This window comes from Cupressus sempervirens, chromosome 11, assembly GCF_028749045.1.
Source record: "Cupressus sempervirens isolate cs-2001-9-10 chromosome 11, ASM2874904v1, whole genome shotgun sequence".
NCBI lineage: Eukaryota > Viridiplantae > Streptophyta > Pinopsida > Cupressales > Cupressaceae > Cupressus > Cupressus sempervirens.
In genome coordinates this window covers 344,856,372-344,883,639 of record NC_143128.1, presented here as the reverse complement: position 1 = coordinate 344,883,639, position 27,268 = coordinate 344,856,372, and the positions used below count along the sequence as shown (strand labels likewise).

Here is a 27,268-nt window from a genome sequence, read left to right as displayed (position 1 = left end):
TATTACTCACCATGCTTTAATTAAGTTGTTAATAGAGAGGTCTCTTAGGGATGTATCCCCTTTAACAAGGGATGAGTTTGTGCAACTTAAAACCCTGCAACCCCAAGCTGGCCCTAGTAAACAACATAGTGAGTAAAAAATAGCTCCCAGTAGTGAGTCTATAGAACAAAACATTCAAGGAGCTGAAACTAAAAAGACTCAAGGAAATGAACAAGAAACTACCCCTATTCAAGAAAATGTGCCTCCACTTGTACAAGAAATCCCTAGACCTGCTACTAGCAAAGTTAAGAGGAAATGAAAATTACCAAAAGAAAATTATGTTCAGCAAGAACTAAGTCCTACAAAAGAGAACAAAGAAGGGTCCTACAACAATTGATCCTACAATAGTGACACTGAAGCAAAAAAGTAGGCAAAAGGTTGTAACATAAGAAGAGACCCCTGTATAGAGAAGCCCTAGAATGATAGGGCATGTTTCTAAGGATCCTATATTATCTAAATCATCCACCAGGGAATCTCCTATGCAAATTGTTTCCTGTCATTCTCCCCTTCATCCTAAGATAACAAATACTCATGATAATTTTACTGCAGAGTGTGGAAAAGAAATTAAAAGAAGTATAGATGATACCCCAGCAGATTTACTAGATACTTCCAGTCATAGGGATGAAATAGTTCCTAAGTATGTTGATCCAAATACTACATTAGTTATACATAGATCAACATGGATCAATAGTTTGGTAGAGCATCTATGGCAAGAACAAAGAAGGAGGAAAAGGGATCATGAAGGAGAAGACAACTATGTTGTCACCTTGTAGAAGCTCCTTTTTCAACTTTATGGACAATATTTGTTTGCTGAAGCATTGTGCAAAGAAGAAAAGAAGAATATGAATAAGATTATAGTATCACAAAATGAAGAAATCATAGAATTGAAAGAACAACTAGAAAGCCAAAAATAGTGCATGGACCATTCCCTTAAGCTAGTTGAACAAACCCTTGCTTGTAGGCCACCACTTAGAGTCTATGCTCTCTACTTGAAAGAGCAATTTTTTTTGTTTTAGTTAATGTTAACTCTCAAGAATGTGAATGCAGAGTATAAGTCAACACAAGAATTTTATGGGCTGTATCAAACTTTACCACCATGGCAGAAGAACTTATTGTGTGAATTATATGTTCATAACTTTGTTATTCTTGTAGAGACTGAGTAGAATCCTTTGCTTTACATAGGAGATGTACATTTAAAAGCTCTCATGTCATGGATGTCCAATGAAGAAAATTATGATAGGCATTTGAATGACTATAGAGATGAGGAGAGAGTAGAACCTTTACCTTTAAGAGTAGAAAGTAGTAAGCTAGAGGAGATGCTCTTGGATTGGTTTACATTAACCTATGGAAACAAGAATCCAATAGTAAGGGAGAAGATATTTTCCGCTAGAACTAACGTTTATGTTGAATATGAAAATTTTCCCTACTTTACATTTTAGAGAGTGATGACCAATATAAGGAGTAGGTGGGTGAGACTACCTGAATCTCTTAAGAAATTAGAACCACACAGCCCTATTAACTTGGAAGCCATGCTACATAGAGTTTCAAAAATTTTAGAACTAAGAAAGTAGCCAAGATTGGAGTTGTGGTGTCATTTAACAATGAAACCTCCAATGTTCCTATGGCCCTTGTATGATATCAATGTTGATAGACTTGATAAGTTGCAGGAAGATCACCGAAGAGAAGTGTGGGAGAGAATTAGAGGATTTTACTACACTTTTAAGAGCAACAGAAAGGGGAGGATAGAAATTGGAGAGTTCAAGTTTGTAACAAGGAAGTGCAATGCTTGAGGAAAAGCATTAGTTTGGTAGGGGGCAGATGATGAGACTAAAATTTGCCTTCATTTTGTGGTGTTTAAGATACTTTGTTGATATTCTATTTATCTTTGTTAAAACACTTATGGACCTATGTTTACTGAATCTTTGATGAACCTATGGGGTAGAAACTATGTCATCTTTTACTTATATTATATCTAGCATGCAATATTTCATATAGTTATCAAAATGTGTGTTCTTATGTTTGAATTTAATTTGATAAATGTTTATTTTCAAACATGATTTGTGTCATAACTAACCTATTAATGAAGACTGAAAGATGACTGGAGGGATTCAAAAGTTAGGCATCAACAACATTCAAGGAGAAGCAAGTGCTAAGGAGCAACCACAGTGGAGAAAGTTGTAATGGTTCCAAAAAACATGATAGTGAGAAAGGAGGAGCTTTGAGGATTTATTGCCTTCTCTGCATTTACTATATGCTGAGGGATGTTGAGACTTTATTATTCCTGCCTTAAGCTGTTATTTCTTCTTCCCACCTTCAGTTGTTCTTCCTATTTTCTCTCCTATAGATTTAAAGTTAGGACATTTACTTTTTTGTTATGGAATAAAGTGTTTATCTCTTATATATGTAGGAATTGACCCTAGTATGTTAATTTTTTTTAGCGAGTATGAAGAAAAGTTCTAAGAGTAGGCTGTTAACTTTTGCAGTTGTGTTTTATAGTTCTGTGTTATGTAATGAATATCTAAATGGAATGAAATAGTTTTCTTTGGCTTCTATCCTATGTTAATAGTTTAGAGAAGCCAACCAAGGGGGCCCACTTGGGAGGTGGATTAGATTAGGATAGAATAGATTTATTTTCAAGCATTAGTAGTATCTTAAGTAGAAGTAGTAAGTTCCTTCATTTAGCATCACACTCTGTGAATGTTCTTGCAGCATATGTGAGAACAATTTTAGTGGATGAGCCAAGTTGGAATATCTATTATCTTTTCCATTGTATTTCTAGTATTCATAGAGTTAAGTGTTTTACCTTCCTATAGTTGTAATGTAAGTTCTTTTCCTTGCATTTTTACTTTCCTATAGCATAAGCTTAGTGACTCATTAAGAGACCTAGTGCACATACTATGCCAACCATTTCAAATATACATCCCTGGGTTGATTATATTAAATGAACCTCATGGTGGGGAAAATAGTCCTTAGTTTGAATATATTATTCCTAAGCAAGGCCTAGTGCATGACTATGATACACCTATTTTGAGGCGGTTCAAAGTTAAAGAAAAAAATCAAGTGATATTGCACTATCATAGGTTGAATTAGCAACCAAAATAGAGAGTGTGAAGAAGGTACTAGATAATATTTTCTCTCTATATACCAAATTGAGTAATACTACACTCTTCACAAGGGAAGTTAGGAGTCATATCCTAAACTTGGAGAGCATTATGCAAACATCTAGCATAACTCTACGAAAGTCTCCAACCCAAAGTGAGAAACACTTCAACACCCTCCTATAATCCAAAAGTTAGTTAGCAACATTACATGTAGATGAAGCCAACATCAAGGCTAAACTAACATGCATCCAGTCTACATTGACTCCACACATAGAGATACTGCACAATGAACTAGCCTATGCTGAAACTCTCATAAAGAAAGATCCTCATCTTTCTACACTTGAAGGCTTAGTGCACCTTGTTGTCAAGCTAGCCATCCAAATCGAGTCATTAGAGGTAGCTTGTGATAATTGGGATACAACTCTAAAGATTATACTAGAGGTCCACAAATCATTTTTAGAAAAACACACTATTAGTGTATAACCCTTTGACATAAGTGTCAAAAAGGGGGAGTAAGAGAATGAGAAAAAGGAAAAGGGGGATTAAGAGAACAAGAAAAAGAATAAAGGGGGAGTAAGAGAACAAGGAATGAGAAAGAGCATGACAGAGATAGAGACAAAGAAAATAGATAGAACTAGAGTATCAACTCAACTTATACAAATCTACTCACCAGGAGAAAGATTTTGGTTCAAATATAGAGTATAGAATAGAAAAATCAATGTAGGGGGAGGTATGAAATTTTGAGATATGACTGATAAGTCATGTATTGCAAAATTTTGATATTTTGAAATTTTTTATAGAAGATGAATATATTAGATATCTATGTTATGCTCATAAGGATAAGAACATTAATGCATGACCAAGTGTTTTTGACAATCATGTCAAAGGGGGAGATTATTGATCTCAATTTGGTTTTGAAAAGTGTGTGTTTATACACTTAAGTCATTATAAGTCATTTACTTAGTTCATGCCAAACAAGTAATATATGCCAAGCAAAAATAATAAGATAGAGCATGCCAAGTAAATAGTGAGTGCTAAGTCACTTAGATGCTAAGAAGATAGTATGTGTTGAGTGATTCAAATGTCGAGCAAGAAGTGCATGCTGAGTAATTTAGATGTCGAGTGACACCATTGAAGTTATAGTTAGAGCCAAGCACTAGGGACCTTAGATGCCAAGTAATACAATTTTGACATAGTTGTTTGTATTAGCACAAACTACTATGCAAACCATTTTTGAGAAGACTTAAAGATTGTTTTACAATCTTTGTTGATAAGGATGAATCTTAAATGTGAATCCCTATGCATCCAATTAGAAAAAGGGAAGGTTTAAGCAGCAATATGGTTGAATCACAATCATTGATTCATACCTAACCCTAAGTCACCTAGATCTTCTTAAGGAAGAAAAACTCTAAAGTTTTGAATGAATTCTTAAGGAGAATTGAAGAGTTTTTTGCATGCAAAAGCATAAAATTCATGGTGATTAAGGTGTTATGAATTTATTTACATTGAATAAAAAATTAGAGAAGAATAGAGGAAGAAGTGAAAGGAAAGAACAAAGAAATCTGATTGGAGGAGGATCAAGGATATATGCAAAGAGGTGATATGTTATTTAGTAGAAGAGTGTTGACCACAAGATCATTACTGAGACATTCTAACAAGTGAATCAGTTAAATCTCTTAATAGAGTAGTCCTAACAGGTTGTGTTGAAATCCTCTAACAAGGTGCTTACTTAATTATGAGTTGAAGTCCTCTAATCAGGGAAACTTATAATCGGGTGTTAAAATCCTTTAATAGGGTGAGACCTAATAGTCTTTGTAATTCTTTAATAGGGTAGAACTTTCATAAGGTAGATGATATTTAATGGTCAAACAATTGTAACCTTGATTGGATACACTTTACAATTGCAGTAGTGAAGATTTGTGGGTGTCATTCCCACCCCGTTTTTACCTTTTCATTGGTGGGTTTTTTGGTAATCATATTTTGTGTCATATATGTGTGAATGTTTACTTATTTACATACTTTAGATGTATATTCATAATATGGTATTTTAGTTTACTTGTTGAATTGTGAGATGGATGTGAGGTGAATGATTTTTATGGGCAAAAGTTTGAAACACTAATCCACCTCCACCCCCCCTCTCAGAGTTTATTTTCCTATCATAGTTTCAACACATTCCCCATGTGCTTATTTGTAGGCCTACTAGTTATATCAAATTTTTTTTTTTTACACCCACTTAAGAGCAATATTTTCACCTGAAGGATTGTGTTCTTTCATACCCAAGGCATATGGATTGAAGAGAGTTCCTTTTTTTGGAGAAATGTACAAATTTGGAGGATCCCCCTTTCTTTTAAGAGAAAATATAATTTGTGCATGGTTTTCCCTTTCTTTAAATTTGGAGGTACCAATGGTTGGTGGAGTACATATTTTTCCCTCCCAACAAGTAGGGGAATAACCTTAGCCCAAGATTTAGGTGTTTACTTCAAGTATGCATGTTTGATGATGGGTTCCTTTCAAAATATTGATTTGATGGGCTTGACAGAAAAACCCTTTCTAAACATGTCTCCTCTCCATAAATATCAACAATTCTAAGTTGTGTAGCAAGCCATCTGCCTAATGCATGTTGCATAGGTTTTTAAACTCTCCTCTTCTTTTCAAGTTGAACAATTGTCTTAAACTAAAAAATGTGGGTGAAATCCCAAATCTAATCTATAGATAGATCTTGATACACACTTCTATTGTTATAATTTTAATCATAATTATTAGAGGTTGGCTCAAAAAAATTTCCTACCTTGTGAGATTTGAAGCCCACCCTATGAGATCTACAATTTATGGTCTTCATTTTGTGCAAGTGGATTACCTAAACTTTGTTGTTATATTTGAATACTAGGTTTATATAAAGTTTGTATTAAATAATAAGTTTATATTAGGTTTAATAAATATAATATTATGATGTGACTAATGCAACTTTGGAGGGGATTTTTAAATTTTTTTCTTTTAATTTGTTGGTCCTATAGTAATTATGAAAGGAAATATCAAATATCGATGTAGTACCTTTTCATAATTTCTATCTTAATTTGGCATGTATTCTAGGTCTTGCTAAGGGATTTTTGTGGGTTGAAAAAATTACTTCTTTTCCTAAATGACACTACCTCTTATTTTTTCATTTCTCTATTCAAGGTCAATTTGAACTAGCTTTCTATGATGGGGGGTGAGCCAAGGTAACAAGAGTTGCCAAGCTGCAACATTTGGAAGAAGATGAAATTGGTATGAGAACAACTTTCTAAATGTAAGGTTATTTGTTACCTTGAGAAAATCCATGGATTCATGCCACATATTACAAAGGATTTCTTAGGAGTTGGCATGGGGATAAAAAATTTCTTTATGGGGTTATTGTAACAATAAATGAGGAATTTTTGGATGGTATAATGAGGCTTCCTAATACTCATAACATTTAACAAGGAAAGAAATATTATAAATGCTACATTAAATAAATTCCCTAAGAATCTAGAGGAGGAGAATAAATTAGCTAAAGTAAGGGATTTTCTTGACCTAGAGAAGATTAAGGATTTCTAATAGTAATGTTTATCCTATGTTAGGGGTACTTTATTTTAGATGATCAACCTAAAATAGTGCATAATTATCATTTTTTTTCCTTAACCATTTTCAATATAAGGACAAGATATTTTTTCCCTACTATCTCAAGAATTCCCTTTTACAAGGTCTTCAAGATCATCGCCAAAATAAAGTTAGCATGTTCTTCATTAAGGTTTAATTTTGTTAATTGCAAAGTATTGTAGTGATAGGGCTCCAGGGGCATCAATGTCTTTTATAAAGAATAAATGCAATTCCCTTAAGGATTCATCAGAGATTAATTTCATGAAGAAGGGAAAGCCAAGCTCTAAAGATGGAAAAAAATAAATGGATGCTTGGGGTATGGAGATAGAGTTTGATAATGAGTAGATGAAGGCCTTTAGGTAAAAGGGGAAGTTGTTAACTAGAATGGGAAAGAAGAAGGTCAAGAAGTAGGAAATGGAAAATGAATCAAAGAATGACTCAAATTTTGGGGAAGATAAGAAGATCTATCATAACAATGGCTAGGGTCAAGAAAATATTACTGTTAGTGGAGGGTGTAGCTCCAACAATGAGGGTTTTTCTGGTAGCCAAGGTGATACCTTTTCTAGATCCATGAAAAAAATTGGTGATGGTTCAAAGATGATATCTGACAAAAAGGATGATATTTCTAAAACTTCTATAATCGAGAAAAAGAAAAAGAAAGAGAATGAGGAAAAAAACCTCAAGAAGACTAACAACTAGGGTGAAAAAGATAAGCCTCCAATTGAAAATATTAGTAAAATAGAGGAGGATGGGACCACAGGTAATAAAGGGGACCATGTGAAGAAGATTGTTATAGGGTAGAAATCAAGAAAGTACGAGGCACTACATGTTGACAAGGACAAAGATCTCTAGGAGATCCCAGTTGGCCAATTTGACAACCAAAAGGATAACTTTCCAAATGAGAACTAGTCTATTGGTGATCCAAATGAAGGCATGGAAGTGGTGGAGGAAAAAAATTTGTTTAATGTTCCAAATGAAACTAGGATGAAAGAAATTAATACAGAGAAAGGCCCAGAGAAGGGTAACTATGTAATTGATGAACTTGATGAAGTAGTTGGGGAGGCTCACAAGGGTAACCTCAAATTCCTTCATAAAGCTAAAATGAGAGCTGATATTTCTCTCATGGTTGATACCTAGATGTATAACAAGGTGAAACCTTTCAAGCAAATGGTCATGGACTTGCAAGAGAGCCCAGAGATAGAGAAAAACAAAAGGATGGAGCTAGAGGTTGAGATTGGAGACATGCCAGGTAAACTTCTATATTATGAGGCCAAATTTTGCCAACTTGTTAAAAATAGTGAGAAAAATAGGAACATAGTAACCCTCAATCTTTGTGCTTCTATTGCTTGTAGTCTAGGGAAGAGAAGTGTGGGTGAAATTATGTCCCCTATTGCAGTCTATTTAAGTAGAGGTCCAAGAAATCATACCAGGTTGAGTACAAAGAGGGAAATTGAGGCAGCTCCTAGGTTGACTATGAATGAATCAATTGAAGAAGTGGCCAACCTTGGGAAGAATTTGGCTAAGATAGTAAAAGAGCTAGTATAGCTGTTTTCTCTTTTTTTGGCCTTTTGGTTTTCAATTCCTAGTCATCTAGTTTCTAGTTTTTGGTTTTGGTCTCTAGTCTTGGTTGTGTCTACTAGTCCATGTTATTTCGAGAAAGTTTTTTGTATCTCTTTTTGTTTGATTTTGATATGTGCTATAATGTTTTATTTACTAAGGCTCTAGGTCCTTGTAAAACCCAGTTTCATCTACTACTTTGATACTCTAGATCAAATACTTATTTCATGATGTTTTTGTATGGGGTTTCGAGTCCCCTCAAAACCTATTTTAACGTGAATCCAAAAAGAAATATAATATTATTAATTTTGTATTTAATATTATATTAATATTTTACTAATATATATTATTATATTTTTATACAAATATATTTTATCATATTAGTATAAAATAGTATTAAAATTTTATTAATATTATATATATATATATGATATTATTATTATTTATATAATATTCTATCAATCTCTCTCTCCACCTCTCCTATACTCTCTCTCCCCCTTCCCTTCTCTCTCCCCCTCTCTTATACTCACTCTCCCCCCTTCCCTTCTATCTCACTCTCTCCACTTCTCTCATACTCTCTCCACCCCACCCCACCCCACCCCTCCCCTCCCCCCTCTTTCTCTCCCTCCTCCCTCCCTCCCCTAGATATGATCTCTCTCTCTCTCTCTCTCTCTCTCTCTCTCTCTCTCTCTCTCTCTCTCTCTCTCTCTCTCTCTCTCTCTCATCCACCCTTCCCCTCACCTCATCCCCTTCTCTCTATCACTCTCTCTCTTACTATCTCTCACCCTCAACCCTCTTCCCCCTTCCCTTATCTCTCTTTCGCTCTCTCTCTCTCTCTCTATCACTCTCTCTCCTACTATCTCTCACCCTCATCCCTCTTCCCCCTTCCTCCCCTCTTTCTCTCCCCCACACTCTCTCTCTTTCATGAATTCTATTAACTAATAAAATAAAACACTAATATATACTATAATATAAATAATAATATTACAAAATATTGCCTAGGGATGGTATAGATTGTAGTGTGGTAATAGGGACTAGTCTCACCTCAAGCTTTCCCCATAAAGGGAACTTGTTGGGCTTGGGTCACGAGATACCATAATGATAACAAAATATCATACTAATATTATATTTTTATGTAATAATGATATTGATAATAATATAATAATACATTTTAAAAATATAGATGATACAAAAATAATCAATGATAAAAACATAAATTAATAGCAAACTTTCAAAACTTTAAAAAGTTCAATTATATTGAATATCCAATTAACATAGTAGGCATGGTATTTTCCTTAGGATTTGGCTTTGAAATGCCAAACATGAAAACTCAACCAGAAAAACATGCTTGACATAGTTCCACTAATCTCTAGATTTTGATCGTGTAGCTGATGATATTTTTTTACGTAGAATTGATTTAAAAAAAAGTGTTTCTTAAATGGATTACCAATTTTCCATCGATATTGTTGGCGTTTGAAAATGTTACCCATTTCCAATTACCCTGATGAGAATATGACACATCTAGGGGCAGCTAACTCCCATTATCAACACATCCATTCAGACACCAGGCCAACTATAAGGCATGACCCTTCTTCTACTTTAGGATCTGCAAAACCTAGGCAGGTAGACCTGTAGATTCTTTATATGGTACCAGTTGTCAAAGCATACATTGAATCTAATATGAAGTAGATAAAACCCTTATTTCTCCTGATAACTTATGAAATAACATATATCCGCAGTAGCTAGATGCAAAACAATGAAATTCATAAGTTGAGTGAGGGCATTCTGTTTATAGCTCTTCAACATGAAAGGGAAATTCATTTGATTAAAGATGTTGATTCAACAAAACCTCAAAAATGCAACAGTATAACTAGTGATCCTATAAATGATCAGTGCCTAATCTATTGGGCAATTCCATGAATTCAAAACATACATCTGTGACATCAAGACGTATCTCATATACCCAGACATCAGATCTATCCAACCACCTTGTGATTTAGACATCAATGTTCATTCAGGTCTCATTCTTTTTAAACATATCGAGCATTTACTTGGCCCTTTGGTCCAACAGCAAGATACATTAAACATACAACTTGAAAGGGATGCAAATGGGTCTCAAATCTTTGTTCCAAAACCACATAAGACTTACAGATTGTTGAGATAGGAGACAAGAACCAGAACAAAACTAGTGAGATTGTTGCTCATATGTATTCATTTCCTTGAAACTATACATTCAGATGCATAAGATTAAAACATGAAACAACGTAATATCTCAGAACTATCTATATTATCTCTACAATGCTGTTCACATGAGAGTTCTGCTGAAGAAAATGGTGTCACAGTCATGGAAACATGTCAAAATACTGGAACCAATGGTCTCACAGTGCAAAAATTGGGATCCCAAATGGTATCACCGTAATGAACTTTTTTCTTCCCAGAAACTGGAGCCAACTGGTTTCTTAGTGACAAAAACTGGAACCTTTACAAATGAAGAAAGAAAGAAAGATATAGCAAGAAATGAATTCCCGGATCTGATCTAAAAATGACAAGTGTCCACTTGAAATCCAATCCTCTGTAACTGAAAAACCTCTTTCTTCTTTCATCCCTTCTGACCTGATTTTGTTTCATCATTAATCTGTAACAAACTTGGAAAATATCCTTGCCTAATGATGAAAACCCTTTACTTGCCAAAATATCTGATTGCCCAATGAAAAAGCCAGTGAAAATGAGTTTTTACTGAGTAAATCAGAACAAATTCGACCCTAACTGCATTTCCATTGATTGACAAAAAACAAATCTGAACTTCCTGGTATGAATATGGTTGCACCTTAGGTACCTGATAGAAAACCTCGTGTAGCTCAAATTGACTGATACCTGTGCAAAAGTTGACTCCAGAATCAAAAAGTTCGTTTCTTCCCGATTCCGGCGATATATAACATCGCCTATCTGGCCTCTCGACAACCCCCAGAATCTTATTTCAAAAATTAGTTCCCCACTAGAAGGTTCAGGCTTGCAAATTTGATCTTTTATAAAAGTTTAAAAAAAAACTAAAGTATAAACTTTAAAAAAATGTCCCATTTGATTTTAAAACTTGACGTGGGCATTTCCAACAAAATAATAATAAAATATTATTATTTTTAACTTTTCTATATTTCCCTCACCCTTTTAATTCATGGTCAACTGTTGTTGACCAAGTGCCATGTGTCACTTGCTGATTGGCCGATGGCATTACATGCGAGACCCATATAACACTTTGAATCTCGCCAAATTTTGAGGTTTTCCGGTGACCTCACTATCTCGCTAGCCAGAGTTGCCAAGATTTTCCGACTAGCGAGTTGGGGAACTAGCTGGATTTTTGGTTTTTTGATGCCTCAAACGGTGCTGACGTCACCAACTTAGACTGCACATTTGTTTAAAATTATACTTATCTTCCAACTGGCCGGATGAATGGGACCCACCCTCTGACTTGCGACTTCTCACAAGCCTCTGCCTTCAATTCATGTTTCATATTGAGCGCTTTGCCATTTAAAAATGTGCAAAGTCTCTCCCACGGGAAATGTGGGATATCACAGGCTCCCTTTTATACCTTGCTCCCTTAAATGGCGCTGGGTTTTCACGCTTTGCTGTGGCTAAGGATCTTTTTTGGCTTCCTTGACTGCCCAGAAACTTCTTCTCTGCATGATCAACAACCCTCTAATGCTGTTCCTCCTCCTTTTGCTTTAAAACGTGGCTCTTCCTTAATGCTCCTTCTAATTTGCGTGAGGCTTGGTTTTTGATGTATTTGCATCTATTTTAACATGAGTCTTTTCTGTGTGGGTGTCTTCTTCAATTTGCATTGGCGTGTGTTCCTTTGATGGAGCCTTAGAAGCAGTTGATTTAGTTTGGAAGATACAAACCACTTTGCAAGTCAAGTTCAGTCTGAAATTCGAAATTGGAATCATATTTTATGCTTTATCCAGCAAACACCCCCAATTACATTTCCCATTCTCAGATCTTCTTTATGAGCTACAGCCTCATTTGATTTTTCTATTCCTTTAGAAACTCAACGACTGCATTTATGTTGTGGAAATCCCTCCTTGATTTTGCGTATTTGTTGCAGCTTAGTGACCCCTTTCCTTAATTTGAAATGACCTTCTAAAATGAATGTTCAATAGAGATTTAAAACCTTAGAGTGATGACAATTTGATTTCAGCAAAAGACTATGAAGATATTATATCTTGGTAACATTACATGTCTGCTTGTAGAGTCTTTCTATAAAAATAATGCTCCTCTTCAATCCAAAAGTTCTTTTCTTCTTTATTATTGTCTTTTACTCACTTCACGTGCTCTCATATTTTGGTTTTAAGAAACCATTTCCACCATTCTATTTGTGACAAGATTGAATCATATGCATGATAAAATAATATAATATTATCTCATGAGGAAACCAGAGGAATTAGTCGGGACCCCAAAGTGGGTCCGACTAATTTTTTTATTTCAAACAAATGATCCATCAAATTGACTCATTTGGACATCTCAGACTTATAGGATTCAAATTCAATCATCAATCCAACATTTAAAACTCACTTTTGATCAATTCAGAAAATTATGAATTTGTGTCTCGAGGCCTGCCAGTTGTAATTAAAACTTGATCCAATCAAGTAATCGGGCCATGAAAACTGGCATGAGTGTTCAATCATACACGCTCTACCATACTGCAAATTTTCAGCCCATGACAATTTTCTAATAAAAAGATTTTAATTGCCGAACATCCATACTTCAAAAATCCTGCAGGCAAACAATGTTAAAAAACATAAACTGGGCTCGGATTTGGCATCATAAACTAGATTATTGATCACTTGGGGTTCTGAAAACCAGGGTATAATTTCTTTGCCATGAAGAGAATATAATTCTATAGTTTGGGCTCATGACGAATCACAGGACGCATTTGGCAAATTTTCGAAAACAGGCACTTGGAAATTTTAACTGGGAAATGTTGCAAAATGTAATTTTTGTTAAATGTATGGACATGTGAAAGTATGCAGATGGATTCGTCATGACTTAAGAACTGGCATACTTCAAAAATTTTCAGGACACAACACAATGGTACAATTCATTTAGGCTTACCAATCACAGGATCAAAGTTATAACGTGCCGAACAGGGGTACAGATCAATTAGGATACCTTAGCCGTAACAAAATAATATAAACTGGGTTTTTAATCATGTTACCAAATTGATCAAATAGATTCGTCATGATCTCAAAATTGAAACATATGAAGTGTCTGACCCATGGAACACAATGCAAAAAGAATTTTTTCATTTGGGTCAACTGGGTCAAAGATTTGATTGGTCGAACAGGGCTTCCCAGAATTGTGAACAATTGGTTAAATGCACAAAACAGTAAATGACCAACTTTGTCGGGTGCAAAACCTAGTAAAACAGATTTGAAATGACTTGAAAATTGAAACATAGGTTATTTGATATGCACACTAAACATCTCCAAAGTGGTGAGCCATGAAACATTCCTTGGTAAAAGATATTCAATTTCAAACTGGGCCTCTGATCACTATTTGACACTTGGGCAGAATTGCAAATTTTGACACTAGCTCAAAATGGGACTTCGCAGAATGGTTTGAAATGTCATTTTAACTTCATAGAACACATAGATGCACTAAATGAAAGGTGTTAGAAACATTAAACACCTATTAGGCCTTAGACTAACAACCAGGTACAATCTCATTTAAAAGCATTTAAGGGCTTGATTTTTTCAATGGTTCTCAAAATTGACCATGCAATTTTTAGTCCCAACAGATATAATGTCTATCAAATTTTGAGTATAGTAAGTAATTATTACTTATTTATTAAACTAGTTACCTCTAAAGTACTGATTGAAAAATTGATTGAAAAGAAACTATAACTTTTGAATGGTTTAACCATTTTGAAATTTGAAACATGCATCATATTCTATGCTTCACTTTTTATAAGAAACCAAAGTTTTCAATTTTGTAAAGTTTAGAATTAGTTAGTAAGGTGAGACACATGAGTTTTTTATTTTGAAAAAATTGTAGAATTATTTATTTATTTAATTATTTAGTAGGAAAAAATACACAAAAATATGCATCACATTTGGGCATTAGTCCACCACTTATTTCTAGAATCTTGTGAAAAATATCATCATCTGATTGTCATTAAGGTGGTCATACATACACATACTTTTTACCTTTCTCCTAAAATTTATGTACTATTGCATTGAAATCTAAAATTTTCAACTATTAGATTAATTATTTTTTTCAAAAAGAGCTAGTATTTTAAAAAATACATTAAATTTCCTACATATTCTCTTCTTACTATTTTTTGATATAAGGTTGATAAGATGTTCAATTTTTTACATCAATTTGATTAACCTTGATTTTTTGATTTTCATTGCCACTTAAGGCCATAGCTTGTTATACCAAGATCTTGCACATACCCTATTTTATAATCATATTTAATTTTCTATTTAAAAAATAAAAAAATGATATTTCATTTTTAAAATAATATGGTCAAAGATTATTTACTACCTTTTTTAAGGAAAAAATGGTAAATTCTTTTGAATTAAGAAAGATAGAGTACAAACAAGTTGGGAGAAACTAAACAACCAACGCAATGACCATGTGTCAATTAGTGATTACCTAAAATTCCCAAATAGTTACACATGTCCTCCATAGCAAGATCCTACACAAAACCATAATTTTCCCTAGAGAAATAACTCCAATCATGGACATACAGAACTCCCATGTTCTCAACAACCCATTTAGCCAATCTTTTTGCTACCTTGTCCCACTCGCAAGGGATATGATAGAAGCTAACACAATCTAAAGATCTACTTAACTTGATAGTCTATTTGACCACCCCTTCTTGTTAAATGTATATAATTAGTCAGATATTTTGACTAGTTAGTGCTAAAAAAAACTGTGTGTGTGTGTGTGTGTGTGTGTGTGTGTGTGTGTGTGTGTTTGTGTGTGTGTGCGCGTGCATATTAGTATTAGATGATTATTTAGATAGTTCAATTTGATCTTGTTAGTGTTTGAACCAAGATGCAAGGCGATCAAATTGTGTAACTTTCACATTCAATTTGTACATAATCATGACTAAAGATCATGTACGATGTATGAATATATTGCTATTATGGGAAACTGAAATCAGGATCATTTTGTATGCCATCATTGATCATGATTATCATAACAACCTTTTAAATTATTTTTTGGAAAGGGACACCTCATGTAAAGACATGGCTCTACTATTGGAAATATTCAAGACTAGCTAGGTTACTGAGAGGGGAGGGGTGAATCAGTAACCTCAAAACTTTTAAAGAATTCATAACTTAATAGCATAATCCAATTTCCATTAATAGATCTAATCTATTTCATACATGAGAAAATAAAAGCCTAAAACACTTTGAACATAATATTTGGTGACACAAAAACCTTCCAAATAGAAAGTAAAACTAGGGTGGGGATGATACCCACAAAACTTCAATACTACAACATAAAGTTGGCCTATTAAGGCTTACAATGATCACTTCTAATGATCTACCCTATTAGGAGAAATTAGGATTGCTAGGTCCACCTTGTTAGAGGTTTTACAAACATACAATGAAGTATGCACTCGGTAAAGAGATTTGAAGAAAAGACTATTAAGTCTACCTTGTTAAAGGATTTGAAGCTAATTCACCTATTAGGATGAAATAGTAGATCTATGACTTAAAACTAAATTTCTGATTGAGATCATTGAAGTATTGATCACCTCTATATGATAGATGTAACTCTGCTACTCCTAATATGGCCTTCCAATACACTTTACTCTGTTGCTAATTCACATTTGCATGCTTGCATTTCATTCACAATATTTCATATCAATTACATTACTACTATGGATATGATACAATACATTACATATATACCAATCCATTTCACATTATTACAAGGTTGGCCAATACACAAGTTAACACCAATATTACAAAGTTAGCCCAAATGTAGATACTCAAGTTCTAAAAACTGACTTGGTGAATTTTTGATACATGACATCCATTGTCATTACTCGGCATCATAATGCACTCAGTAGAAGTAGAGGCTTGGTCCATACTAATCACTTCAATGTAGTTTTAAACTTGATATACATTGGTGACTCGATAGATATAGTGTCACTTGATAGAAATTGAATTTCATGTTTACCATGCCTACACTTGGTAAACACTAATTATCTCATCACTCGATTAACACTAACTATTCTTCTCAAGAACTAATGACTTGGTAGAAACTATGAAGCTTGGTAACCACTTAATTTCTCAGCAAGAATTGCTGGTCTACACACTACCTGAATTCACTTGGTAACCACTGGAATGCTCAGTAGGAACTATGAAGCTTGGTAACCACTGAATGCTTGATAGGAACTGTGAAGCTTGGTAACCATTGAATTACATGGAAAACAATGGAGAATATTCAAAGAGCTTGGTAACCATATAGAATCTAAATAAGTGTTGTCACTAATAACAAACTTGACTTAATACCAACAATCTCCCCCTTTGGCATTAGTGACAAAAAGACTTATCAACCAAAACTTATATACAGTGTGATATTGGCTCGGTATGGAATACTATTTTTTTTTTTGAGATTTTTCAAAATTTGTCTTTGTAACTCTATTATATATACTTTTTCATATATCTCCCCCATACAATATACATATCATGCCATACTAAGTGTATCTTCTAGTATGGCATCTTTCTCTTATGATATATACAAATATCTCTCCTTAATATATACATGTCTCTCCCCCTTTTTGACAATAATGTGAAAGATTTATACATAAACTACTTATATGGAGACACCAAAATGTGAGAGAAATTTAGAATGTACCTTCAGAATAAGAGTTAAGGTCTTGTCCCAATTATCTTGCAAAAATTTACAAGTTTGAAGAGCAACTTGTACTTTTGCAGAGAGCTTGATCATGTGATCTGCAATTGAGAAATTATTGTCATGGATCAATGTTTTGGAATAGACAATGTGCTTTTGCATTGTATCCATGATGGGAAGGATCATATTCTAAATGTCTATGAGTGTAGATCGGATCCTTTCTTCCTCTCTCAATAATTCTACCTGCATATCTGATAAGAATCTGATCTTCATATGATGTGCATAGCTTGAACTAGGGTCAAGTTGCAACTGTTGTGCACTAGCCTTCAGATCTTCATCAATCTTATTCAATTTTCTCTTTATTTCCTTAGTATACTCAGTAGTATCACATAACTTTGCAGAAAGAGATGTTATATTTGTGTAAGAAGTTTCAAGATTTGTTAAAATTGAAGAAAGCTCTACCTGATGGATAGCTATTTGCTGAGCAATGTGCTCAAGCACTTTGTTATCAAACTTCTTTTCTACTTTCTCAATTAACTTGTCTTGGCCACTGGAATCTTCATTGAATTTTCTAACTACCTCTTCTAATTGCAACAAAATGTGTTGAGAAGAATCAACTTTAGCACTTATAGCTTTTGTCAAAATATTTGTAGCACTTTCAATAATCCTAAATTCTTTGTCTCTCTCTTCTCTAACTTTCTTTTGTATTGCTTTCTTATGGATAAGTTGACTAGCTAATTGTATTTGATCTCCAGTGGCATTATCAAAGTCCCACTTGGGAATTTCAATTTCCTTATCCAAATCTATATCTATTTCCTTTCCACTAATCAAAAGTCTTGGTTGAGTCTTTGGCTCAACTATCTTTGAAGATAATGCTTTAAGATTTAGAATAGAAATAATAGTGGAAATAGTAGGACTAGCAACAAAAACTTGTACAGTGCCTACTAGTGGAATACTTACAAAATTCAAAATTGATGTATTTACCAAACTTCACAAAATTGAGATATTCACAAGTGAAGTACTCACCTAAGTATTTATGATTGAAGCACTTATTGGAGCATGCATAATTGAAGTAGTTAAGATTGAAAAATGTAGAATTTCACTCACTACTAAGGAGCTTAGAATTATAGAACACTCTGTATCCATTTTTGAGGATTGCTCAGTAACTGAAGGATTCTACAACTCAGTGAATGAAGTGGTAGACACTTCTATCTATGATGTGCTAAGCTGAGAGGTAGCAGGGAGTGATTGGACATTTGATGTATCAATGGTTGTCACAATCAATTCTGCTTAAGCTATCTCTGAGCTTGAGGATGATGTAAGTTTTGCTGGAGAGTGAGGAAGTGAAGCTATGATAGCTACAACTATCTTGGTTGGGCCAATCTCTTCTTCTTCTTTCCTGGCTTCCTCTTCATCTTCTTCCTCTTTTTCTTCTTAATCATCCTTCATTAATTCTTGATATTCTTCAGCATCAATTGTAACACATGGAGTGGAGTCTTCTTCATTTTCTTCATCCTTGTCACTGTCATCATCCTTGACTTCTACTAGAAAGTCACTTTGTTTATGCAAGTGATAAATATTCTTCCACATACGTGTTGCATCCTTGAGTACATGCTCTATGTCTTTTAATAGAATTAAACAAGTATGAAATCTAATAGTCATCTTGTCTTCATTTTTCTTCATAGATTCTTTTACCTTAGCATTGGTAATGTTCAATAATAACTACCTCAAATTTTTCTCATAGATTTATTTTTCTATCTACATGGTTGACTCCCATCTTGGCTTCAATCTCTCTAATAGATCATTAGGAATCTGCGATGCTATTTGATTAGGGGAATACTTCCATTTGCCCATCTTAGTTAGCACCAATTCCTCAATCTACTTCTTCTTAGCCTCAATCCTAGTTTCATACTTTAATAATTTGAAGTTGGTTATACCTGCACCTTCTTCCATTTGTTTTTTTCTTTCCTAGAAGGTGAGAGGGGGCTTACTAAACAAAACTCCACTACCATCTTTTCCTACTTTCTTCTTAGTTCTTGTAAATACTACCATGGATGGCTTGGGTGGCTTGGTGATAATCACCTTGCCTTTCTTCCTTGTTGGATCTACTTCCTTTTCAAATTTTTCTTCATTTTCAGATTCTTCCACATCTTCTCCTTTTCCTTTGGTAATCATAAGAGGGGTGCTTGTTTTTTTCAATTTTTCTATCCTCCTCTTTCTTTTTTCATTGCTAATGGAAGCTTGATCTCAAGTTCAATTGTTGCTTTAGCCTCATCATAGGTTCCAAAGAGAGGTGCCTTTAGATCTATAGGCTCATTTATCAAGGCTTCAATGTTTTCCTTTGCCTCATCAATGTTAGCCTCATAAGGAAGAGGTTTTCCCCACACAACTCTAATCCTTACTACCTAGATGTATACTCTTTCACTACCTACCATAAAGCAAACATCATCCTTATAATCTTCAACCAAGTTCTTTGGTATCCTAAATCTATTATTCATCTTTTCTTTGAAAGTTTCAAAATAATTTTCCATGATACTATCAAAATTTTTACCCATTTTAGCAATATAATCATTGATCTAATATAAAATTGGTGTGTCTTTTCTCCATACAATTATGCCTTTAGAGGGGAAAAACTTTTGAACATAGAAGAACAAACATGTCAATAATCAACCAAATTTACATAGGTTATTCTTTGAATTTCTAATGATTTCCATATTTTTGTTTAGCTACTTCAACAACAAATCTGCTAGGTCATATGACAAATTATTCTTTATGACCTTATAAGCTAAGTCAACTGCTTCACACAACACACTATTGAGTCGGCTTGAATTGTAAATGTTATGTGCTATCACATAAATGCCAAATCTTAGTTCTATATAAGATACACTACTAATTTTCATTCCTCTACCATCCCACTTGGCTAGGGTTTTCTTTTGCAACTCATCCTGACCTAGGGTATTAGTGATTTTAGCTTTGGTAAGCATGGGGAGACCAGTAATGTGATGCATCATTTTCTTGGTAATTAAAACTAGTTTCTCTAACCACAGTTGACCATTATGAACTCGACTTAGGATATACCTAATCCATTTGATTTAAAAGTTTTGAGGAAGGTGAGGAATATGAGCTAAACCTCTCTTCCAAATGTTTATGCTCATGTTTGAGGATTTCATTCACACAGAGTTCACTTAGGGAATTATCCATTTCAAGGGTTCCTATCTCCTAAACTACACATTTAAATTGAGTTCAAATGTCATTTATGAGAAGTACCTTATGTGGTATCTATGATTCAGCTCCATTCAAGTCAAGGGTTTCTGTGATCACTGGCACTAGTTTGAAGTTATGGGCTTTCCATTCAACACCTCACACCAACATTTTAGATCCTTTCTTCACCTTGCTACTACTGCTAGATGCCATGATAACTTGGTAAGCTAAGAAAATTCTTCAATTTTTTTTTTTTGTAAATTCTGCTCAAGGTCGCTAGGATGCTCTACAAATCACTCTATTCTTGATATACTAAATTCATGGTGAAAATGAAGTCAGTTTCCTTTGGTATAATGAGAGCCATAATGAAATTGTGCATGACAACCTGTCATCCACTATCTATAAGTATTGCTTGGTGAAAGCTTGTAACTTGCTAACCAAACATAACCATGTTACTCTCAACTTTTCTCGGTAGAGTCAATGACCCAACCTTGCTCAGTAGAGAAGTCAATTTGGTTATAAATATTACCGATCTTATAGATGATTCTTCTATATCTTGGATACCAATATGAATCTTTACTTGCTTTCAATTGGAATTGTTTAAAATGTGACCTTGAAAACATAGTTCTAGTTCTTCCTTAAGAACTTAATTAGAAATGGTGGAGTCACCCACTTCTTGAGTGACATGACTGTCATTGCTTGAACTAGCTTGCTTGGTAGATTTGGGAATCCACTGTTGTCTCATCTACTTCCTAATGCTATCTGCTTTTTCTTTCTTTTCATCTTCAACTCTACCTATATTCATGCAATTCTTAGCTATATGACCAGGTTTAGTACATGTGTAACATCTTATGGTGGTGTCCTTTCTTCTCATGTGATGTCTAACACAATTTATGCCATTGTGTCCATATTCTCTACATCAATGACATCTACACCAAGTGTTGTAGTCCCAACCAAATATTGCCTTCACAAATTGTTCAACTAGATTGAATAACTTAGATATGTATTTAGATGCCTTGTGACCTTGTTTCTTGCATTTGTGACACTTGCCCTCAAACTTTTGTTTTTCTTTGCATTCATTAGCCTTATGACCATGCTGACTACAATTGTAGAATTTTCCATTGAATTTTTCCTTGCAATTACTCCAACATTTATTTGATGTATGACCTATCTTACCATAGTAATTGCAAGTAGGTTTTGGATTCCTTTAAGTACCTTGTTTGGAGGATTCACCTTCTTCTTTGTATCCAAGTCCTACCTTACCTTTTGACTATAAACATTCTACTCATTTTTCTAGTTCAATTGATCCATATCTACTTGGGATTTCATTATTGTTTCATTGAGTTGTTTTTCATAATTTAGATCAACTTTGATCCTTTCATTGATTTTCCTTTCAAAGTTTAAGTCATTCCTTAACCTTTCATTTTCAAATCTTAGGCTCATGATTTCTTCATTTGCATTGGAGAGTTGATTAATAAGATTTTCTTGTTGAAGATATTGATTTTTAGTTTCATTGTTCCTTACCTCCAAGTCTTCTTTTTCCTTATTTGTTTGTTCTAAGATTTCACACAATCTTATTGACTAAATTTCTTGTTCTCTTTTCAATATTCTTACTTCTTATTGTAGGGATCCATTCTTTTCTAGGAGTTCTTTGATTGCATCATTTGATTCATTTGAACTACTTGAGGGGAGAAGATATTCAATCTTTTCTTCAACATACTGGTGCTCATTCATCTGATTTGCAAGTTCCTTCCTTCTTTTTAGGGATCGAGAAAGATGCTCTTTTTCTTTCTTGAGTTTAGCTATGGCCATCTCTAAATCTAAATTTTCATTATTGATAGCTTTGTCAAGTCTAAATATCTCCATTGTCCTTGATCTTTGCTCAAGTTGTCAAACTTTATCCTAAGAACCACCCAATGGTTGGAAATATTCAAGACTAGTCAGGTTACTAAGAGGGGAAGGGTGAATCAGTAACCTCAAAACATTTAAAGAATTTAGAACTTAATAGCATAATCCAATTACCATTAATAGATATAATCGATTGTATATATGAGAAACTAAAAGCATAAAACACTTTGAACACAATATTTGGTGACCTAGAAACCTTCCAAATAGAAAGTAAAACTGCGGTGGGGATGATACCCACAAAACTTCAGTATGGTAGCACAAATTTGGCTTGTTAAGGCTTACAATGATCACTTTTAATGATCTACCTTGTTAGGAGAAATTAAGACTTCTAGGTCCACCTTGTTAGAGGTTTTACAAACATACAATGAAGTATGCACTCGATAAAGAGATTTGAAGAAAAGACTTTTAAGTCTACCCTATTAAAGGATTGGAAGTTGATTCACCTATTAGGATGAAATAGTATATCTTTGACTTACAATTGAATTGCTGATTAATATCCTTGAAGTATTGATCACCTCTACATGATAGATGTAACTCTACTACTCTCGATATGGCCTTCCAATACACTTTACTCTGTTGCTGATTCACATTCACATGCTTGCATTTCATTCAAAATATTTCATATCAATTACATTATTGGTATGGATATGATACAATTACATAATTACAAGGTCAGCCAATACGCAAGTTAACACCAATATTACAAAGTTGGCCCAGATGTAGATACTCAGGTTTTGAAAACTGACTTGGTGAATTTTTGATACATAGCATCCGTTGTCATTACTCGGCATCATCATGCACTCAATAGAAGTAGAGGCTTGGTTCATACTAATCACTTCAATGTAGTTTCAAACTTGATATACATTGGTGACTCAGTAGATATAGTGTCACTCGGTCGAAACTGAATTCCATATTTACCATGCCTGCACACAGTAAACACTAATTATCTCATCACCTAGTTAACACTCACTTCACTTCTTAATAATTGATGACTCAGTAGACACTACAAAGCTTGGTAATCATTGAATTTCTTGGTAAGAACTGCTGGTCTACACACTGCCTAAATTCACTTAGTAACCATTGGAATACTCTGTAGGAACTATGAAGCTTGGTAACCACTAAATGCTCATTAGGAATTGTGAAGCTTGGTAACCATTAAATTACATGGCAAACACTAGATACTGTTCAAAGATCTCAATAACCATACAAAATTTGAATAAGTGTTGTCACTAATAATAAACTTGACTTAATGCCAACATCTATGTGTCTAAGGGACATGTGGAGTCATGTCTCTACATGAGAATGATCATTCAACATGTGTATGTTGGAAAATAGAATTCAAACAATTGTTGTGTTGTCATTGATATCAAATCTACTAATGAGACATGTTTCTATCTAATCTAATGTCATATTTATTTGATTGATGAAAAGGATTTGAGAAATTGCTCATAAAAAAAGAACCTAGAGAAAAGTTGGAGTTATGAAAAGGAATCTACAATGGAAATTTGATTAGTTAGACTTTGATAAGATAATTTGATTTTTTATATGATGAAAACATGATATGAGACTAGAAAAATGGATAAGGTTGACTGAGCAACAAAGTAAAAAATATCAACGAACTTTGAAGTTCATGTTGGGTGATGCTAGTGTCAACCACACTACTGTAACTCTTAAGAAAATTTAGTGTTGACCAAGAATAAGTATCGATCAAGTAATACTAAGATAGAAGCTCTATAACGATTGATAAATTTAGTCATAATCAAGTGTCATAACTTAGTAATGGCCGAATGACAACATTTTGAATGCATATGAAAAATCACAATTTCCAACCAACTCAGTTGATTTCTTGGGATATGGAAAGAATTTTGAAGATAAGGATTGATGAGTTGGATCATTTAATTCAAGGAGATAATTAGGTAAGATACCTAATTAATATATTAAATGAGAAGTTTCTAGAAAAGAAATGGAAGATGAACAAATACAATGAACTTGATGAATTTTTTAGATTAGATCATAAACCCTAAAATATATGGTGATCATGGAGATGGAAAAGGACTAGAATTATCTATTTAAGGAGGCACAAAGATAAAATTCAATGGAAGCACAAGAAGGGAGAGAAGTGTGAAAATGTGAAGAAGAGAGAAGAACAAAGAAGTTGTGTGTGTTCAAAGTTTTCCTGTAAGATGGAACAAAGCTCCTGAGCTTGATAAGTGAATCTAGGAAGAAGGTCTAAGTTTTTTGTGAAGAGAAGGGTGGATTCTTGAATGATTTCCAAGAAATTCAAGGACATAGATGACAAGGAAGGATTATTAGGAAATCAACATATGAAATGAACATAGATCTGAAACTACAAAGTGAGTTGTAATCACATAGATCAAACCCTACTATTTTATTTTTAATCATTATAAATAGTTTGTATTGAAATCCTTTTAATCAAAGGTTGACCTAACAGCCATTAAGGATTTAACAAGTCTATGTAAATCCTTTAAGTGGGTGACATTCTAATGAATTTTTTAAAAGTCCTTTGACAAGGCCACTCCTAGTAGGGTGATTAAATCCTCTACCTAGATCACATTTAATAGTGTGTATTATAACATTTAACAATGTTGGTTCCTAACAAGGCTCACTTTAGAAGAGTGAAAAAGTGGTGACATGTTTCTAGTGGTTTTTATTGTTTATATGATGAAGACATGTGATGAGACTAAAAAAGCATAAGCTTGACTGAGCAATAGAGTAAAAAGATCAAAGAACTTTGAAGTTCATGTCAAGTGATGCTAGTGTCAACTGTGCTACTGCAATCGCTAAGAAAATTTAGTGTTGACCGAGCATAAGTATCAATTGAGTAATACTAAGATAGAAGCTCTATAGCAATAGAGAAATTCAATAATGATCAAGTATCAAATACTAGTAATGGTTGAGTGACAGTGTTTTAAATGCATATGAGAAATCATGATTTCTAACCAACTCAGTTGATTTCTTGGGATATGGAAAACATGTTGAAGATAAGGATTGATGAGTTGGATCATTTAATTCAAGGAGAGAATTAGGTAAGATAAATAATGAATGGATTTGATGAGAAGCTTCTAGAAAAGAAATGGAAGATGAATAGATACAATGAACCTGATGAATTTGTTAGATTAGATCATAAACCCTAAGATCTATGCTGATCATGGAAATGACAAAGGACTTGAATTATCTATTTAAGGAGGTACAAAGATGAATTTTAATGGAAGCACAAGAAGGGAGAGAAGTATGAAAAGTATCTAAATGTGAAGAAGAGAGAGGAAAAAATAAGTTGTGCATGTTTAAAGGTTTCTAGTAATATGGAGTAAAGATTTTGAGGTTGATAAGTGAATCTAAGAAGAAGGCTTAAGTTTGTTGTGAAAAGAAGGGTGGATGCTTGAAGGATTGCCAAGAAATTCAAGGACAAAGATGACAAGGAAGGATTATTAGGAAATCAACACATGAACTAAACAGAGATCTAAAATTATAAAGTGAGTTATAATCACACAAATCAAACCCTACTATTTTCTTTCTAATCATTGTAAACAATTTATATTGAAATCCTTTTAATCAAAGGTTGACCTAACAATCATTAAGGACTTAACAAGTCTGTGTAAATCCTTTAACTAGGTGTCATTCTAATAGAATGTTCTAAAGTCCTCTAACAAGGCCACTCCTAGAAGGGTGATTAAATTCACTAACCAAGATACATTTAACATTTTGTATTGAACCTTTAATAGGGTTAGCTCCTAATAGGGCTCACTTAAAAAGAGTGAAAAAGTGGTGACATGTTGCTGGTGGTTTTTTCCAAATTGGGTTTCCACATTAAATCCTAGTGTCAAACTTGTGTTGAATGTTTTATGGTGTTTTACATTTCATATTTTTACATTCAAGAAGTTTGTTAGATTGGGATAGTAAACTACTAGTTAATATTGTTATTCAATTTGTAGTACAAATTAAGAAACAAGATAATGTTGAACACAAAATGTTTAAGTGTTTGATTGTTCAATTGGTACTAAAAGACCTTGAGTAACTGATTCACTACTCCTCTTAGTTATTCTAAATATTCTAATGAATGGTATTAGAGCACTAGTTCTTATCAAGAGAAGTTTGAAGGTACTCAAAGCTAAAGATCATGACTCGCAAAACATAGGTACCAAAGCTAAACAAGGAGAACTTTGGTACATGGAAAATACTAATGAGGCTACACATATCTAGTATTAGTGATGCTGCAATAAACTTTGTGGACAATGAATATGTAAAGATAACAATTGTTTCTTTGACTAATCAAAAAATGAAAGAAACACAAGAACACAATTAGGCAATGTTGGAGATTTCTTCAGGTATAAGCTATGCCAAATTTGATGACATAAAAAAGTTTAATAGTGAAAAATAGATCTGGGACAAACTAAAGACCATATATGGAGGAGATAACACTATCTTAAGACCCAAATCAAAGATCTTGAGAGGAAGATTTTATGAGATGAGAATGATAGAAGGTGAGAATATAGTACAATATTGTACAAGAATCAATGAAATTGTCAATGTTATTTGAGGTGCAAATGGAAAGATTGAAGATGTAACAATAATAAGAAAGGTATTTAGGACTCTACTTCATATATATATCATTAGGGTTTTTGCAATACAAGAGCTAAGATACACTCCATGTAACAAATTGACTTTGGAAGGTGTAATTGTTAGACTTACTACTTTTGAGATGTCTAACCTTGATAATTACACAACAAGTGCCATTGATTATTCTTTTAAGTCACAACTAGTTCTTAGAAAAAGAAAATGCAAACATGTGAAGAGTGATAGTGACACTTCTAAAGATGAACTTGATGAACTTGAAGCACTTATTTAAAAATTATTTGTAAGAGGTAGAGGTAAATACAAAGGTAAACTACCTATAAAATATTTTTCATGCAATAAGGTTTATCATATTGTTGTAAGATGTCTTGACAAGGAAGACA

The 27,268-nt window shown here is 33.6% G+C and overlaps 1 pseudogene; it reads left to right on the top strand.

Moving 5' to 3' along the window:
- The first annotated feature begins 11,911 nt into the window (after window positions 1-11,911).
- Window positions 11,912-27,268, top strand: part of LOC149529492 (transketolase, chloroplastic pseudogene) — a 169,816-nt pseudogene continuing 154,459 nt past the window's right edge.